This window comes from Acomys minous, assembly GCF_964271855.1.
Source record: "Acomys minous genome assembly, chromosome: 8".
NCBI classification, from domain to species: domain Eukaryota; kingdom Metazoa; phylum Chordata; class Mammalia; order Rodentia; family Muridae; genus Acomys; species Acomys minous.
Window position 1 is genome coordinate 19652730 of NC_140489.1, and position 18816 is coordinate 19671545.

Below are 18816 nucleotides of genomic sequence, written 5' to 3' on the forward strand. Positions count from 1 at the left end.
GGGGACGGGCAGTTCAAGATTCCTGAACAGCTTTGTAGACTAGGCTGGCCTCGAACTCACAGAGATTCTGCCTGCCTGTGCCTCCTGAGTGCTGGTGTGTGCAACCCCCACTACCCAGCTAGGTATAGCCTGTTAAAGGCCCTGACTTGCCTATGTTGGCAGGTTTTATGGTGCCTAGATCAGCATTTCACACTTTTGTGTTTAGCTGGATTCTTAAAACTTCGACGCTTCCTGAAACTATCTCCAAATGCTCGTGTTCTTTGATCCAAGAGAGCATACCAAACACTAAGACCATGTCAGTCACACCAAGTGTCTGGGCCCATTTGTTCAAGATCAGATCATTACAAACCCCCTACTGCTTGGCACCAGCTAAACATAGTAGCAAGTGGCTGGTTGTTTTTCTTCTTCTCAAAAAATCCTAAGACTATAGAGATAAAAAGCCTTCAAAGGGCAGAATTCCTCATAGGAGAGCAGAGAACTTTTTTGTTTTGTTTTGTTTTATTTATTTATTTATTTATTTATTTATTTATTTTTGTGGTAGTGACTCACTATGTTGCCCCAATTGACCTTGAACTCATGACCTTTCTGCCTCAAAGTGTTGGGGTTAGAGGTAGGAGTCACCATGCCTAACCCAGAGGAAAGAATTTTCAACCAAGGTGTTAAGGGACTTTTCTCCAGCAGCAGAATTCATCAGGACTCTGCCGAAAAGGTGTCCACAGTCCTGTGTGTACTCTTTAAAGGCGTGGCTTTGCGTCTCTTTGAAGGCGTGGCTTTGGGTGTCATCACACAGTACCAGTCAGTCCCTGTATCAGGATTGGCTCCTCTGCAAACATTGTCACTGTCACCCAGCAACATTATTAGCCAGCTCTTCAATGAAGGCTGCTATCATTGGGTTAAAATTATTAAAAAAAAAAAAAGTGAACTGAAAAGTCAGCCGAGGGGGATAGTTAACAGCCCACTAGCCATCACCTCCACGAGAACACAGCAGCTGCAAAGTTTAGTCAAGTACAGACCCTTAAAAAGAGTGGAAAAAAAGAAAGCTCATACTTTCCAGTGCCTGGGCACTGCTGTGCCAGCTAGCTGGGCACAGTGCCGGGGGCAAAAAGAGGTCTTCAGTTTCAGAAATCCTAGATCCCGACCTTGCAGACAGGGAGGGACACAAGGCTGTCACTGGGCTGATTGCGGCATTTGGTTTGTTTCTGGGCTCATGTCTGCCCACAGATACATCAGACATTGCTGCTGTGTGAAGGCTCCAAGACTCAAAAGAGTCAGGCCTCCAGGTGAACACAAGGAATGAGTTTTCTCAGAAAAGGCGTGTGTGTGTGTGTGTGTGTGTGTGTGTGTGTGTGTGTGTGTTGGCATGGGTCGGCAGCATTTAAGGAAAGCTTTCTATGTCAACATATAATGCGTCCTCTTGCCCAGAGTTAGCCTGTTCAGGGAATAGAGCACAATTCAGGTTTCTGACTTGGAAGCCTGATTAATCTCTCTGTCAGTTACATATGGAAATAAATTAGTAAATGGTCCATCTGGGACTAAACTACTGCAGAGGCGATAAATTATCACCATCGTATATGTCGGTGTTGCTGAAGGCTGAGCTGTGCTCTCAGGAGCCGCTGAAAGATAGCTGGATACTTGGCTGTGGCTAGAGGGATAACATTTGATGGATAAAAAAAAAAAAATCCGAAGAAAGAATTTACCTTGAAAGGTTTCTAGGGAGAGTGGCTTGGTTGATGCCAAGTTTGTTCTCCAGAACTGCTGTATCTGCAGACGTTTGAAAGGGAGAGTCTTGAGGGCATACGGAAGATTTGAGTTCTATATTTTCAAAGGCTTATGTAATATCACATCGTTAATTAATACCCAAGGTCTCAATAAATGGTAGCGTTCTACATGTCCGTTAGGGAGTCTGTGCTGTGATTTCCACAGCAGCTTCATCTCTGTTTTCTTAGTTCAATTTCAACAAAGGTGGGACAGGTCAATGTCTCTTTTCTTTCTTTTTTAAAAAAAGAGTTGTTTGTTGTGCGTGATGTCACAGGACTTGTAAGAGGTCAGAGGACAGCTTCTTGGGAGTCGGCTCTCTCCCTCCCACATCGTTTAGAGGCAAGCTCTCGCTTCTGCTGCGAATTGCTGACTGACTAGCTTCCCCTTCCTGCAGGAGTGCTGGGATCATAGATGCATGCCACCACACCTAGCTGTTAGACGGATTCTCAAGACTGAACTCAGGGGGTCAAGCTTGGGCAGCAAGTGCTTCTCCCTAACCCTAATCTCTCTGCCTCAGCCCCTCCTCCTCCCCTTCCCCCCAAGTTACAATAGTAAGCCATCACATCCTTCCTAATGCCTCTTTTGTATTAAAATTAAATGAGGCTTAGGGCATCCAAGCCTTACTCATAATGATTTGCATTATGATCTGTAATGCACAAGAAAGGCATTGTTAGTTCTCATGTTTAAATTTTCAGTTGGCGCCTTGGCGTGGTATCAGGTCCCATAATTGATAACCAACATCAAGAAATGAAGCCATGCTCACCTGAATTCCCAGCACGCAGGAGGCAGAGGCAGGAGGATCACTGTGAGTTTGAGGCCAGCCTTGTCTACAAAGTGAGTCTAGGACAGCCAGGGTTGTTACACAGAGAAACCCTGTGTTTAAAAAAAAAAAAAGTAGAAAGAAAGAAAGAAAGGAAGGAAGGAAGGAAGGAAGGAAGGAAGAAAGAGAAATGAAGCTATGATCCAGTCTATGTGTGTCCACGTTCTAGAAGCAAGAGCAATAACTGAACACAGAAAGTACCATTTCTCCAGTTGGAGGTACTGAGTACATGTAAAAGAACATTTTATTCATCTGTTTCAATTGTTGTCTCAGAAGATTACTGCCTCCTTCTGGTAACCTTGGCCTAGTCCTGGAAGCTTCTAGCCTCCATGAAGTCTAACCTAGGCCTAGAATGTTTTCAGCCTCTGAGATGTACTGCTGAATAAGCTCACTCTTTTTCTTTCTGAGCTCTGGGTTGGCTGGTTCAACTCAGCTGTTCTGGCTCAAACTCCTCTCCCAGCTGACTTATTCAATCTGGCTTCTCTCTCGGCCTCTGAACTGCTCTGCATGGTCTCAAAGTAACTCCAGCAACCTGCTCTAATCTCCTGGCTCCTCCTCATTCTCTGATTCATTCGGTCTTCACCTGAGCTCTCTTTCTGCAATCTGCCATTCTATTAGTGTCCCGGTAAAACTGTCTCTCCTCTCTTTCTCTCTCTGTCTCTCTGTCTCTGTGTCTCTGTCTCTCTCTGTCTTTCTGTCTCTGTCTCTGTCTCTGTCTCTGTCTGTCTGTCTGTCTGTCTGTCTGTCTGTCTCTCTCTCTCTCTCTCTCTCTCTCTCTCTCTTGCTCTCTCTCTCTCACTCTCTCTCCTCTCTCACTCTCTCTCCATTGGTCCCTTGAGTAGCTTCCCTTTCCCTTTCCTTCCTCTTCTTGTGAGAGTTGGGCGTGTCCTATTCTGTCAAATCTTTCTCTGATTCATCACTTTTTCTGCCACTCAGTTTAGATATCACTTTCAAACATGGGTGCTTCCTTATACAAACTAACTTTACTTTCATAGTTTGGGATTAAAGGCATGAACTGCCATGACCTAAGCTTTTCTTTACCTGAAATTTGCTCTATATCAGGCTGACCTTGAACTCAAGTCTACTTGAGGATTAAAGGCATGTTTCTGTTCCATCCAGATCACACAGACCTAGAAGATCTTTGGATGCAATCTCTTGCCAGGGTAGCCATGTTCTGAATTAAAATTCCTCTACAAATATAAATTTAGCTTTGGGGAGGAGCAGAGGGGGGTGTTGCATGCACACCGCAGTCAACCTGGGATACTTTGTAATGTTAAAACCAAGTGTCAGGGTTTTGAGGTGTGATAGCAACTTGCCCCTTTGCAGAAAAGCCCAGCGACATGGTGACATCCAGATTCTCGTGCTTGCTGTAATGTTTTCTTTTGTGTTCTTCCTCCTGGGCAGACCTTGAAGCAGCTGAGAGTCTCCCTTGTGGAAAGTGCAGAGTAGCAAATATAAGATGCAAAATCTAAACAGCAAACTAGGCACAGAAGTCTAAGAGTCTTGTTCACGGGACGCAGATTTCTAAGCATAAGTCAAGGTGTAGGCTGAGTAGCCTTTCCACAGGATTAGAAGCCACGCCCCCCTTGGTCACACCTCTCTGTATTTGGAATTGACTTTGACTCACTCAGATCATCAAGTTTCTCATTTATCAGTCAGACCTGGTTATTGTATATCTCAAATAGTAATCAAGTTAGGGCATTGCCTGTTTTCACCTGTCCCAATGTAGTGGGTTTTGTTTTGTTTTGTTGTTTTGTTTTGTTTTAGTTTATTTATTTGAGATAGTCTGATATATTCCAGGGTAGCCCCCAACTTGATACATAGCCAAGAATGACCTTAAAGTTCTGATTTCCTTGTGTCTGCTTCTTGAGTGCTGGGATTACAGGCATGGGCCACCATGTCTAATTTTATAAAATGCTGGCAATCAAACCGGAGCTTCGTAGCATCCTACCAACTGAGCTGCCGACCTGGCACCCAGATTCTTCTCCTCCTCCTCCTCCTCCTCCTTCTTCTTCTGTTTTTGTTTGTTTGTTTGTTTGTTTGTTTTGTTTTTTGAGTCAGAGCTTCTCTGTGTGTCCTTGGCTATCCTGGAACTCACTCTGTAGACCAGGCTAGCCTTGAACTTACAAAGATCCACCTGCCTCTGCCTCCCAAGTGCTGGGAATGACGAAAAAGGTGTGCGCTGCCACCACCTGGCTTCCATCATCCAAATTTTAATATTTCAGATAATACTTATTTAATGTGTGTGTGTTGTACGTGTACATGTGCACAGGTGCATGTATGCATTAGAAGCCAGAGAACAACTTCTTTCTGGAGTTGGTTCTTGCCTTCCACCTCTATGAGGCAGGGTCTCTCTTGTTTCTGCTGCTGTGTAGCGCACTCCGGGCTCTTGAGCCTGAGAGTTATTGGGCAAGCCTGCTGTCTCTGCCTCCCATCTCTCCGTGGGAGTGCTGGGAGTTAGATGCCCACAACTGCTTCCAGCTTTTACATAGATTTCAGTTTTTCCCATGGCATTGAACTGAAGGCCCCAGACTTGAACAGCACATCTCCCTGCCACCCACCCCCATTCTAATCTTAAGGTTCATTGGTCCCATTGTCTCAGTAACCAATCTGTAGCTTCATCCTAACCCCACCTAGAAACAGTGTCTTCCTGGTGCCCTCTAACCACCAAAAATAACACTCTCCGGGGGTTTGTGCTTGTGTCCTCCTGAGTGGGTCATGCATTTTGAAGGAACTCCACCCCTCTCTTCTTCCTCCCTCTCCAATCCCTCCTCAACGTTCTGTCTTTAATTATGTTTTAGACATGAAGTAGAGTAGGGTGAAATTTTATTCTATAACTGGATCAATGCCTTTGTGCGAGTGGATGAATGCATAACCGAAGATCAAAGGCATGTGCAGGGCTCCTGAAAACACTGGTCCCCACCCCTCTCCTCCCACCATTCTAAGTCTGCAGAACCTGAATCAAAGCTAAGATTCCTGTCTTTTCTGGCCAAGGCCTCAGATGCTGCTGTAATGACCATTTCCTACCGTGCTCGCACCAACCCTCACAGGATAATACCATTCTTAGAGAATCTATTGACTTGTCATTCTTAAGGCCTTAGATGCCAAAAATGATCTTTCAGCAGAAATCCGTATGCAGTCTATCTCACGTGCCATCTTCTCTATTGCCCAGTGTTAACTGTGACCCACTAACTTGCGGGTTAAGTGAGCTAGTCCCTAGCACTAGAACTGGAGGGAAGGCATTTTACAATGAAGCAGTCATTGACTTTGCAGCCTGCACACTAAGTCTACCCGCTGGATCCAGGCTGGCCTTGAACACTCTGACTGGAACCTCTGACCGTTTTCCTTTAGACAGACAAGTGTTTCAGAAGTAGCTCTAGTAAAGGAAAGTGATCTCAGGGATGGCTGGATGGCTTTTGTAGCAAATCAAATAATGTCACAATGTCTATGGCATGTATTTTCAAATTTCTGGGCCCTCTTGTGCCCCAGAAGCAGTTTCAAAACCACTCATCCTGAAGGCCTCACTAACTATCCAAGAACCGAGAGGCACTATGGCAACTGGCTTTTCGCTGAAGTGTGTCATTTTCCAGGGTCAGGCCAGAGAGGGCATACAGCGGGGCTTTGAGGACTCTCTGCTTCTTTACTCTAACCCATCTCTTCTGCTCCACTCCAGCAGCCTCTAGAAGTGTCGTCTAGTGATAATGAAGGCGCCTTTGTCCTTTCTGGAGCGATGCTGACCTCCGTTTCCTGGACCCATTCTGACTCAGGTAATCATAGTCCGGGGAGCCCTTCCCTAGCCTTCCCCAGCCTTCCCCAGCCTTCCCCAGCCTTCCCCAGCCACCACACCTCAGTAGATGAAATACCAAAGCTATATTTAAATGCAAACACCATGTTGATTGTTTCTCCTTCCATGGCTGCCCTTCCCCCAGTGTTCTTAATGATCAATTCATGCTGCTGATCAGACTTGACAATGTGGGCAATCCAATTTAGTCATTAAGATGATTGAAAAATCCTGATTCACATCTTTATTAAAATCCAGCTGTGTGTCTTGGACCAGCAAAGCCACCCGAGCATTGCTGGAAATGTTTACGTGGAGACAGACTAGTACCCGACTGGTGCCTCTACATTATCTTTTTTCCCACAATGCCATGCAGGGTTGTTTCATTTGTCTGACGTTGTACCAGTTGGTTGTGTTCAGAGGGGACTATCAAGTATCTGATTTCTGCGCTCGGGGCCGATGCGGGTGAAGAAGCAGAAGGCTGTTGGCTGGGATCGCTCAGCATCCTCAGATTCACAGCTTGGTCATGAGAGGATGAAGGTCCAGCATGGGCAGGGCTCAGGTTGGGGTGGGGGCTGGGCCCTAAGTAGAGGGTTCTGCTTCAGGGAATCCACAGGCTTCCAGATTCGAGGTTGAAAGAATTATCGAGAACCCTGTGAACCTCGCGGCATCTCAGATGGCAACTAGAGGCTCTCTTGGCCAGGCGACGCTAGGAGGGGGCCATGACACTTGTGCAGGAAGGGCAGGACTGGGCCCTCAGTAAGCCCAGCTGATGCACAGCTGGCTGTCTCCTCCCTCATCCTCCCCTGCCCCAACCAAAGTCACACTTCTCAAGGCTTGGGCTGCTTAAGATCCTATAGTAAGCCAAGTGAGGTGGTGGTGCAAGCCTTCAATCTCAGCACTCAGGAGGCAGGGGCAGGTGGATCGCTGTGAGTTCGAGGCCAGCCTCGTCTACAAAGTGAGTCCAGGACAGCCAGGGGCTGTTGCACAGAGAAACTCTGTCTCAAAACCAAAAAAAAAAAAAAAAAAAAGATTCTATAGTAGAGCCTGGGGAAAACCTCACCCTGTGGCATAGGGAGCTTGCCTGGGGACAATGCCACTGTTGTACAGCTTTGACGTGGTGTTCTTTCTGCTCTGCCTGTCTCTATTGTTATTTACTCGACTCTTGCAAACTTATCCCTCCATCCTCCAAGTGCCTTGGAGTACTGTGACTTGAGGGGGCCCTGGATGCAACAGACACTGTGAGAGGCCAGTGCCTGACCTGCAAAGGTGCCAGGTTTTTTGAGCCAAGAAGTGAAATTGAATAGTGGAAAACACAATCAAAGAACACAAATTTATAAGTCCATGTGGTGGGGGATAGGAGGGGGCAGGGTGGGGACTCGGGTGGTGGTATTTCTAGATAGTTCTAAAAATCTGAATTCAGGGACAATCTCAAGGTCAAAATGGGAGCCACAGCTAGGAATGGGTAGGCAGATGGCTGAAGTGATTTGCGATTTGTGTGCAGCAGGTATGGCCTGCACCAGTTCTTTGCCGGTGTTGCATTTGTTTGTTTGTTTGTTTGTTTTTGTTTTCCAAGATGGGGTTTCTAAGTATAGCCCTGGTTGTCCTGGAACTCACTATGTAGACCTGGCTGGCCTCGAACTCAGAGAGTGCTGGGATTAAAGGCGTGTGCCACCATACCCAGCTGGCCGTGCTTATTTTTAAGGTGATGCTGTGGTACATTCAGCGCCCTGATTAATTCTTCATGGTGCCACTGAGAGCTGCCAGCCAACGGGCCTCCTCTTCTGCAGAAGCGCCCTGGCCACCCAGACCTGCTGAGGTGCATATGTAGGGCCTGGCTGATGGAGGAACTCCAGTGTTCTGAAATCACAGCCATGATCCCCAGCCAGCAGGAAGGAGAAGGGACAAAAGCCACAGACTTTGTGTCCTTTCTCTGCTGCACTGAACCAATGGAAGTGACTAAGCTGAGCCTAGGACCCAGGGAACTATATACAGCTGTGAACCAAAGAAAGCTCACTGTTGGCAGAGACTGGACCAGCCAAGGGAGGTTTTTACATGTTCAAATATTCAGAAGAAAGTAAAGGCAGGCAAGACGTTGTGCCTTATAAGAGTGTTATCAAGGCCTGGAGGTTTAGTAAGTTCCTAGAGTGTGCGCCTAGCACGCGCTAAGCCTTGGGCTCTGTTTGTCACAAACTCATGGGCTTTGGTACCATTTGAATGAAAAAAAAAAAGAGAGAGAGAGAGAGATAGAAAGGAAAGGACATGCCTGCTTCCAGGTATGGTAGCCGAGAAAGTTTATTGTAGGTAAAAGGAAGAGCGTAGCCAGAGGAAGAGACATCCGGGAGAGTCCAGAGTGGACATGACTAGGGCCATGTTAGGAGACTGGGTAGGGGAAGAGAGAGAGGGGAGAGAGGGTAACCAGGTGCAGCAACCAAGAGGGCAAAGGGTTAAAAAAAATGGCTGCATTATATAGGGAAGAGCCTCTGGCGGGAGGGCAACTAGCCCCTGGGCTGGAGATTTGGAGCAGGGGTGCATAGAAAGGAGATGTGCTAGCGATACCCTGTATCAGGTAGGGACTGAGGGATGTTGGGATGGACCTGGAGGGCAGGTCTGCTTTGGTATGTTAAATAGGCACCATAACCATTTACCCCAGGGTTTGAGACTTACCAGGCTTCATCCCTGACACTGAATAAAATGTGATAGCACATACCTGTAACCCCAGCACACAGCTGTGGAGGCAGTAGGTCAGAAGTGTAAGATGGTCTACCATGTAGGTAGCTGGAGGCCAGCTCACGTTGCAGGGGACCCTGTGAGGAATTGACGGGTTAGTGTGTCTAAACAGGCTTTTGTTAGGAGCATAGCTCTCTGTTCATTCATCTCTGGATTATGAAGGCAGTGTTTGCACTACAGTGGAAAAGCTGGATAGGCAGAGCACACACCATAGCATGTTTACCATCTGACCTTCTGCAGAGGTTTGCTGTCTCCTGACCTGCACAGCAGTGTGACACGTGCATTTGCAAAATTTGAGATGTGGGACTTGGTCCCCATTCAGAAAATCTGGTCATGTAATGAGTAGATTGAAATAGGAAAGAGAGGGTGGGAGGAATTTTCCTAGATCGAGACACTGAATCAGTCACACTCTAGTTGGATTTTCCAGGTAGCGCTGTAAATTTAAATTAAATCAAAATATGTCATTGAATCGATTACATTTCAGGACCCTCCCTCCATACACTGTTAGTCTGGTTTTCACATAATGTACCAGGCTTCCTGGAATAACTTAAATGTTGGAATCAATGGGCACCACATTAAAGTAAACCTTACATTTTGGAACTTTCTTTCTTTTTCTTTGGCACTAGATGTGAGCTATTTTACTTTAAAGCAAATAAATATTTGGTTTTAAATTAAGTCAGTGTTGCAGGCTTACCACGGAGAAGCTATTTCATCTTGCCAATATTTTCCCCTGAGCTGGTAGGATTGTATGATTCTGAAGTGAAAAGTATGATTAAAGTTAGAGATGTGAGCTCCTGCTTACTGACTGGCTGAGCCAGGTGAGGCTGTAGCAGAGTAAGGTTAAAAAGTGCATCCTGTGGGACTGGCGAGATGACTTAGTGGGTAAAGGCACTTGCTGTCAAATGATGCAAACATGATGACCCAAGTTCAAATTCAACCCCCAAAGCTTAAGTAAAAATGGAAGGAAGTAACTGACTCTGCAAAGTTGTTCTCTGACTCCATTGCATTCCTCTAGGTGTGCCCTTCCTTGCCCATCTTACACACACAAACACACACACACACACTCATACACACAATAATAATAATAATAATAATAATAATAATAATAACAACAACAGTAACAGATGTCTCACTATGTTTGTGCTACAGAAATACATGGTTAAGAACACTTATTGTACCAGATGTGGTGGCGCACACCTTTGATCCCAGCACTCTGGTGGCAGAGGCGGGTGGATCTCTGTGAGTTCAAGTCCAGCCTGGTCTACATAGTGAGTTCCAGGACAGCTTGAGCTACACAGTTTGACTCTGTATCAGAAAACAGCAAAGAGCACTTACTGATGTTGAAGAGGACCGGGATTCAGTTCCCAGCTCCCACATAGCGTCTCAGAACTGCCTATAGCTCCAGTTCCATTGCCCTGACATCCTGTTCTGGCTTCCTGGATTCTGCGCACATGAGCACAGACATTCACGCAGGTTCAAACACATACACTTTAAAAAAAAATCTTTTAGAAAGATAAATAAGTAAAATATAAAAGTGTGTCAGGGGGGCTGGAGATAGAGTTTGGATGGTAGACTGCCTGCCTGGCATACTGAAGCTTTAGACTCATCCGATGCACTAAATAAACTTAGCTACATGGCAAGTTAAAAACCAGCTTGGATGTCAGGTGTAGTGACACACGCCTTTAATCCAGCACTCAGGAGGCAAGGGCTGGCAGATCGCTGTGAGCTCAAGCCCAGCCTGGTCTACAAAATGAGTCCAGCACAGCCAAAGCTACACAGAGAAACCTTGTCTTGAAAACCAAAACCAAAACAAAACAAGATGCAAGGTTGTGGTCATTTTCCTGGATTCTTCCTAATTCTTGCTGGGAACCGTACACATGAATTCAGACGGACCAATGACTAAAAAACAAGGCACATGTGGTGGTGAGCTTTCATGGCTTGCTTCAAGAAACTCACCCCAGAAACCCACATGTGTGCTCTGTAAATGTACAAACAAAAAGAAAGAGCTTCTGTTCTGAAAGAAAAATTAGGTAGAAATTTCTAATCTTGTCTCATAAACAATATAGAAATAACTTTAAAATATTCCACTTTAAGCATGCATTTAATTTGTGCTCTGGGAGCCAAATAGTGTTGCCAAGATAGAACATTCTAATAATGATTTATGTAAATTTATTTGTACAAAGTAATGGTGTAGTTGCCTATAGCAAATTGCTTAGAATATGAAATGACATTTATGGGTCTCACCCACCCCCCTTCTCTCTCTCTCTCTCTCTCTCTCTCTCTCTCTCTCTCTCTCTCTCTCTCAATGAATACAATAGAGAAAATGAGACAGTCTAGAAATCGAAAAAGAAACTCAAGTTCAAAATGGAAGCCTCAAGAAGCAAGGATGGCTGGCCAGGTTACAGGGTGTAAGAGCCGTATCTGTGTGGTTATCTGTGATGGACTCGTTATTCGAGTCATCCTTAAGGACAAGAGACAAGGCCAGAGCCCTGTGTTTTGGGGATGGTAAAGTATAAGGACACTGAAAGTCTTAGAACAGTGACAAATCCCTTGCCCTGGTCAGTGCCCTGGTGGCTCGCTTACAACATGTGGCCTGCAAGGCAAATGCACTGAAATTGGGCAATTAATCTTGGCTGCTAGTTACTTATTACCAGGCGATGTCATGCTTCAGTCATAAACGAAGCCCAAATATTATGAAACAAAAACCAAGCAACAGAATTCTCCCGAGACCTGACTCTGAGACCCGCAGGCATGCGCGTGCCTGCTGCCTGCCCTGTTTGCACCACCAATAACGGCTCTAGGTGTTCCCCGGAAACATTCGCTATGTAAGAGCCATACGCACACCAGACAGGGTGACTGTACTGTTTAGAGGAACGAATCGAACATCTTTACTCTAGAAGAGATTTGTTCTGAAAGTACATTTACTATCTGGTCCTCGTCGTTTGGAGGAGGGGAGAATTTATACTACGTGTATCTAGAAACTTGAAGGCCACGGAAGCCACAGAATAAGACTTTAGTGGAGCAGGCAGGGGGCGGACCCCACTTGCCTTTTTGTCATCTCTAACTCCAGCCGAGGGGAGGGGTTGGGCATTGTGGACAACTTATTTTATTTCAGCCAAATCTCTGCCTGTTGCTTTACCCCAGGGCAGTTTGGAATTATGCTTGTGCTAGGGAGAGGACAGGTAAACCAGAATGTGACCATGTGACATGGTTCTTGGGCTGTTCTGGGGCCACAGGCTGATGGCTGATGAGATTTAGAGGCCACATAGGATCGTCAAACCGAATGAAAACATCCCTGGCTTCCAAGAACGGGGGAGGGGTCCCATGGATGCTCACAGATGTGGATCAGGAGAATTGTGCTAAGGTTGGTCTTAGTAAGTGGTCCCAAGAACCCAGCCTGAAGCAGACAGAACCAGTAGCTGCTATTCCCTGTGATGACTAATCTAGATTGTCAACTTTTGAGGGGGGATTTGGAATCACCATAGAAACCAACCTCTGGGCATGTCTTCCAGGAAGGTTCTACATTAGGTTAATTGATGTGGGATGACCCACTCTAAATATAGAGGATGCTGTTTTAAGAGCAGGGCACCCTGGCTGATTGAAAGGAGGGAAGGAAGCTGAGTGCCAGCATTTTTTCTCTGCTTCCTGACCATGGATGCAGTGTCACTACCTGCCTCTTGCTTCTGTCTGCATGACTTCCCTTCCCTGATGGACTGTGCCCTCACACTGTGAGCCAGAACAAACCTTTCCTTCCTTAAGTTGCCTTTTTCAGGTATTTTGTCATAGCGACGGGCAAGTAACTAATACATCCTGCGGCTCAACCCTCTGCTTCCTAGCCAAAGGACCTTGGACACAACTTCAGAAATGTGTTTACTTTATGGAGATAGTGGGAGAATTAAATAAATCTTTAAAGTAGTTGGCATCCTGTTCAGAAGATATTAAATACTTGGTTTATGATTCTTCTAGTTGAGGTGAGGTATGGTGGCGCACACCTTTAATCCCAGCACTCAGGAGGCAGAGGCAGGTGGATCGCTGTGAGTTCCAGGACAGCCTGGTCTACAAAGCAAATCTAGGACAGCTAGGGCTACACAGAGAAACCCTGTCTCAAAAAAAGAAAAAGAAAAAGAAAAAAGAAACAAAACAAAACAAAACAAAACAAAAAGTCTTCTAGCTGGTGTAACTTGAGAGTATATTAGACAGACTGAAAACTGTGAGATTAAATATATATTTAATTTAAATGTGACTTGATCTAAAAGATGTTAAAATCAATTGTTTCTATGTATCAAAAGATAGCAAATCAAATATGAGATTTTTTTTACTTATTCATTTAGCAAACAGTTCTTGGTCTTTTTTTCTGGCTGGGTGTGGGGGGCGGTTCGAGACAGGCTTCCTCTGTGTAGCCTTGGCTGTCCTGGACTCACTTTGTAGACCAGGCTGGCCTTGAATTCACAGCGATCCACCAGCCTCTGCCTCCCAAGTGCTGGAATTAAAGGCATATGCCACCACCGCCCGACCAGCTCTTAGTCTTTAAAGCCCTTTGTACGCTCTTTACAAGGATAAAGAGAGCAGATAACCTCTTCTTAAACAATCAGGGAATTTGATTTTTTTCATGTCTGTCTGGGCATTTCTTTTTTATTCCATTGTTTTCTTTAATACTGTCATTTAAAAAAAATTGAGTAGATGGCCATTTGCACATGATACGTGGGCCCAATGCAGGCCACTTTAATACACATGGTCTTTGTCTTCCAAGAGCTTGGAAGTTAAGCAGCCCTGCATCCTTCTTCATTGCTCTAAGTACTGATCCCGATCCAGAGCCTGTGAGCTGCTTCCCTTCCATGGTCCTGGCTAGTGAGGGAGTGGATTAAGATGAATGAATGGGAAGTCTGGCTTTTTGGCTCTGCTGCTCCTGCCTGCAAAGGAGGCCCTTTCTCTCTCTTTGCTGATAGGCTCTCAGCCAATAGAGTCAGGCCCTGTTTAGTTAGAATTCATTTCCATTAGAAGTTTATACCCAAGGCCAGGTGTGGTGGCACAAGCCTTTAATCCTAGCACTCGGGAGGCAGAGGTAGGCAGATTGCTGTGAGTTCGAGGCCAGCCTGGTCTATAAAGTGAATCCAGGACAGTCAAGGCTACACAGAGGAACCCTGTCTCGAAAAACAAAATAAAACAAAACAAAGTTTATACCCTATGCTCTTAACAAGGATTGAAATAAAAAGGAATCCTTTGTAGAATGTTTTAATTTTATTTTGCTTTGTTCTGTTTGTCTGTTTGTTTGTTTATTGTTTTGTTTCTTGAGACAGGGTTTCTCTGTGTAACAGCCCTGGCTGTCCTGGAACTTACTTTTTGACCAGGCTGGCCTTGAACTCACAGAGATTCACTTGCCTCTACTTCCCTAGTGTTAGGATTAAAGATGTGCACCACCACACCTGGCCCTTGGTTTTTTGTATCTGATGGTTTTATAGCACCATTTCACAACAGAGTCCCTGAAAGAAGATAAGGAAATGTGAAATGTGGGATTCCTTTTTTATTTTTTGAGATAGGTTTTCACTAGTCCTGGAACTCGATGTATAAACCAGGCTGGCCTAAAACTCATGGAAATCCACCTGCCAGAGTACTGGGACTAATGACATGTGCTACCACAGCCAGCAAGGATTCGTAAGTGAAAGGAGAAATAAGTAATAAATCTAATGAGTCTGGGGTATATGTAGCTCAGCGGTAGAGCACGGCATATGGAAGACCCCAGGTGTGAAACCCCTCCCCAAAAAACAAAGAAAGAAAAGACACTTCCATGATCAGATGGCTCATCTTGTCCTGGGCATTAGGAGCCTCCAGTATGGAAAGCAGAGAGAATCCTAAAGCCCCCTGCTTGAGTCACGCCGACAGTCTAATAGAAAGTACACATTAACAGAGGGCTGGAGAGCGAGCCTAGGGGTTAAGAGCACTAGTTGCTCTTACAGAGGATGCAGGTTTGATTCCCAGCACCTACATGTCAGCTCATAACTTTCTATAACTCCAGTTCCAGAGGACTTGATGCCATCTTCTGGACCTCATGGACACTACATGTATACAGTGCACAGACATACATGCAGGTGAAACACCTATACACACACACACACACAAATAAATAAATAAACCTGTAAAAATATGTGCATAGAGTGTTCAATTATGAGCTCCTTCCTGCCCTAAGGCATGGTGAGGAGAGTAAACACATGGGTATCGAGATCAATATCCTTATTTGGCATAATAAAAAGATAAAGATGTGCTCCAGTCCCCTTGACTGTACTCAGGTGCTCATAATGCATCTTGGCCAGTGATGTCTTCCTTATCCCAGGTCATAGTAAAGCTAAGAGTTCCTGTTGCCCTGTCCTCACTGCTCTCTTTTTGTGTTCAACTATGTCACATGCATAGGGACTGTTATGTTGTACCTGTCTTCAGCAGGACAGGTTGAATTTTTTTCCTCTTGTAAATCTTTTTTTTTTTTTTTTTTTTTTGGCCTGAGAAATATATTATAGGACCCCAGGTTTATAGGTAAATTAAATAGTCAAATATTTACTGCTTATAATTGTAAAATTTATTTTAATTCCTTGGTGGTAATGGGATTTTATCATTTATTAAGGGCAAAAGCAGTTTGCATACTCATTATATGTATATGTGTATTTATTTTTATATAATTAACTAAATCTTAGCCATAAAAAAAGAAAAAGGAAGGGCTGGGCATGGTGGCACATGCCTTTAATCTCAGTACTCGGAAGGCAGAAGCGTACAGATCAATGTGAGTTCAAGGCCAGCCTGGTCTACAAAGTGAGCCTAGGACATCCAAGGCTACACAGAGAAACGCTGTCTCAAAAAACAACAGAAGGAGGAGGAAGAGGAAGAGGAGGAGGAAAGAAAGAAAGAGAAAAAGAAAAAGAAAAAGAAAAAAGAATTATTAAAAGTTCTGCCCTAAGGCTGGGAGGTGATACATGCCTTTAGTGCCAGCACTTGGGAGGTAGAGGCAGGGGGATTACTGTGGGTTTGAGGCCAGACTGGTCTAGAAAGCAAATCCAGGATAGTCAAGGGTACACAGAGAAACCCTGTTTCAAAAAACAAACAACAACAACAAAAAAGTTCTGCCCTAATCCCTTAATATTTTTTTCCCTGAAACTCAAGTTAGATACTCAAGCATCAATTTTAAAAGTCAAGTATTCTAACACAACCCCATCCAGAGTATACTGATTTGATGCTTAACACGTAAGACAATGATGTTAGGAAAATCTTAAAAGTCTTTGTTTCCTAGTTAAGCCATTGTGTTTCTGCAGTTACAGCCCAGAATCTGGCTCTCAAATACAGTCTCAAATCTGAGGCGGTGATTACTGTCATTGTGTGATGATGTGACAGCGTGTGTATGATGTGACAGCGAGTGAGACACAAACTGCCTGCCTTATGTGTTCAGAACCAAGGCTGCAGTAAAGTTCTATGGTGCAATGGGGCCAAACAGCTCCAGGCACACCTTAGATTCACCGTTTACAGTTAGCATGTTTTGTTTTGTTTTTTGTTTTTTACCACCACCACCACCACCACTCACTTATACAACCTCATATGGGGTCATAACCTACAATTTAAGAGACTGTGGCGTACAGTGTACAGTGTGGCGGTGTTCTGTATATGCCTGTAATGTAGGAATGATAAACTATATGGTTAGCCTGGCTAGGTGTGTGGCAGGCTGTACCACACAGCTTTGTGTTGTCGTGATGCTGTACATGCGTGGAGAAAGGCCCTCGAATGAACTTGTCCCTGATGTTAAACAATGTGCCGCTGTGTGAAATCCAGATCTGAGGACCCTTGGATCTTGCTCCTCCTTCTTGATGCTGCTTTTGTTTTCTCCTCTAGCCTCCTTTTGGTCTTGTGTTGCTGTTTACTGGAGGCCCAAAGCCCAGGGTTTATCCTTATTAAAAGGAAGATTAGCACGTATTAGAGACATACCAGCAATTAAGACTTTCTTCCTGGCTTCAGGAGAGCCAGCAGCATTTGAAAAGATGAGTGGGCATCTGCTCCTAGCACTCTGGGTTAAGACTCTGCAATCACATGTTTATCTCCTGAGTGACATCTGGTCTTCCCATCCCCCTGCAGAGGCAGAGGGAGACTATTCCTCTGATCACCATGAGCAGTGATCTGCTGACCTGCGTTGTACCTGTCACTGTCGTGTGTCCTCATGTGTCACACTGATATTCTCCCTCTCCCTCTCCCCCTCTCTCTCTCTCTCTCTCTCTCTCTCTTTTTCACTCTCTCGCACATGCATATGAAGGCCCCCAGTGGATAATGGAATGTTAATCTGGGATTGAGTCATTTGGTCCCAATCTCAGGACTGTGTTCAGTGCTTTGATCTCCAGCAAGAATGGTATCAACACAGAAACTAAGGGTGGTGATGCTCGCCTGTAATCCCAGTGCTTGGGAGGTGAAAGCAGGCACTTGAGAGGTAGAAGCAGTAATTCAAGGTCACTCGTGACTACAAAGGATGACGTGTACTGGCCTGGGCTACATGAGATCCTATTTCAATCAATCAATAAGTCAATCAATCAATCAAACAAGCGTTGGTTTAGTGGGACAGAACTGGAAGTTAAAGCAGGGATGTCTTTTTTGTTTGTTTGTTTTGTTTTTCAAGACAGGGTTTCTCTGTGTAACCTTGGCTGTCCTGGACTCACTGTGTAGACCAGGCTGGCCTCGAACTCACAGGGATCCACCTGCCTCTGCCTCCCCAGTAGTGGGATTAAGGCATGCGCCACCACTGCTCAGCTACTGGGAATCTGAAGAGCTATTTTGAAGTAGACTTCTTGGGACTGGAGAGACGGCTCAATGGTTAAGGGCACTAGCTACTCTTCCAGAGAACCCGAATTGAATTTCTAGCACCCACATGGCAGCCCACACTGTCTGGTACGCCAGTTCCAGAAGACCTGATACCCTCATACAGACAGACATGAAGGCAAAACACAGATGCCCAGAAAATAAAAAAATAAAATTTAATTTAAAAAGTAGACCCCTGTAGCAAAAGAGTGGCCTTCAAACTGGCCTGCTTAATGTGCAAAATAGACCATGAAAGAGGAGGAAGGCTTTTGCCAAGGGCCTGTCTCTGCAGAGCCTAGGTCCAACGGCCTCTGAACAGTTGGACTTTTAACAGTCAGACCCTGGTACAAAACGTGTTTGCTTGTGAGATCAGCACACTGATAGCAACGAGGGTAAACCCGTTCATCAGCTTGCCTCTATTTGTACTAGAAGCTCAGGGAATTTAACTGCTTTTGACTGCACACACACACACACACACACACACACACACACACACACACACACACACACACACCCGCCCCAGCGTCACTATCTTCTGGTGACACGTAATTTTCCAAGTGAACAAAAAGAGGCAGAGAATTGGTCCAAACAGCCACTGGAGGTCTGAATCACTCCCCAGGGATCTGTTGAATCTGATGAAGGAGACAAGCCGTCTCCTAACCAGTCTCTGCTACACTGGGAGTGAACTGGACAAGACTCAGTTCTTCTGGAGGACTAGGTGGCTTTTGAGAGTCCCGTCAGAGCCTGTTTCAGGTAAATAAGAACATGACCGGCTGACTCCTCATTTAGAGTGGTGAGTGACCATGTCGTGGGTAGCAAGATGCCTAATAATGACATCTAAATCCTAAAGGCTTTTTTAAAAAAGCTTGCTCTCTTGTAGCCCATCCTGGCCCTGTACTCACTGTGCAGTGAA

At 45.1% G+C, this 18816-nt stretch overlaps 1 protein-coding gene across 3 annotated transcripts in view; it reads left to right on the forward strand.

The window, feature by feature from the left end:
• FOXN3 (forkhead box N3) overlaps positions 1-18816 on the forward strand; it is a 385252-nt gene that overhangs the window by 104124 nt on the left and 262312 nt on the right. For 2 of the 3 annotated variants that reach the window (XM_084792026.1, XM_084792025.1), the window contains exon 2: positions 6252-6345. The gene's annotated coding sequence lies outside the window, so the exon portion shown is untranslated. The remainder of the gene's footprint in view (positions 1-6251; positions 6346-18816) is intronic. The other variant, XM_084792027.1, reaches the window with a different exon arrangement.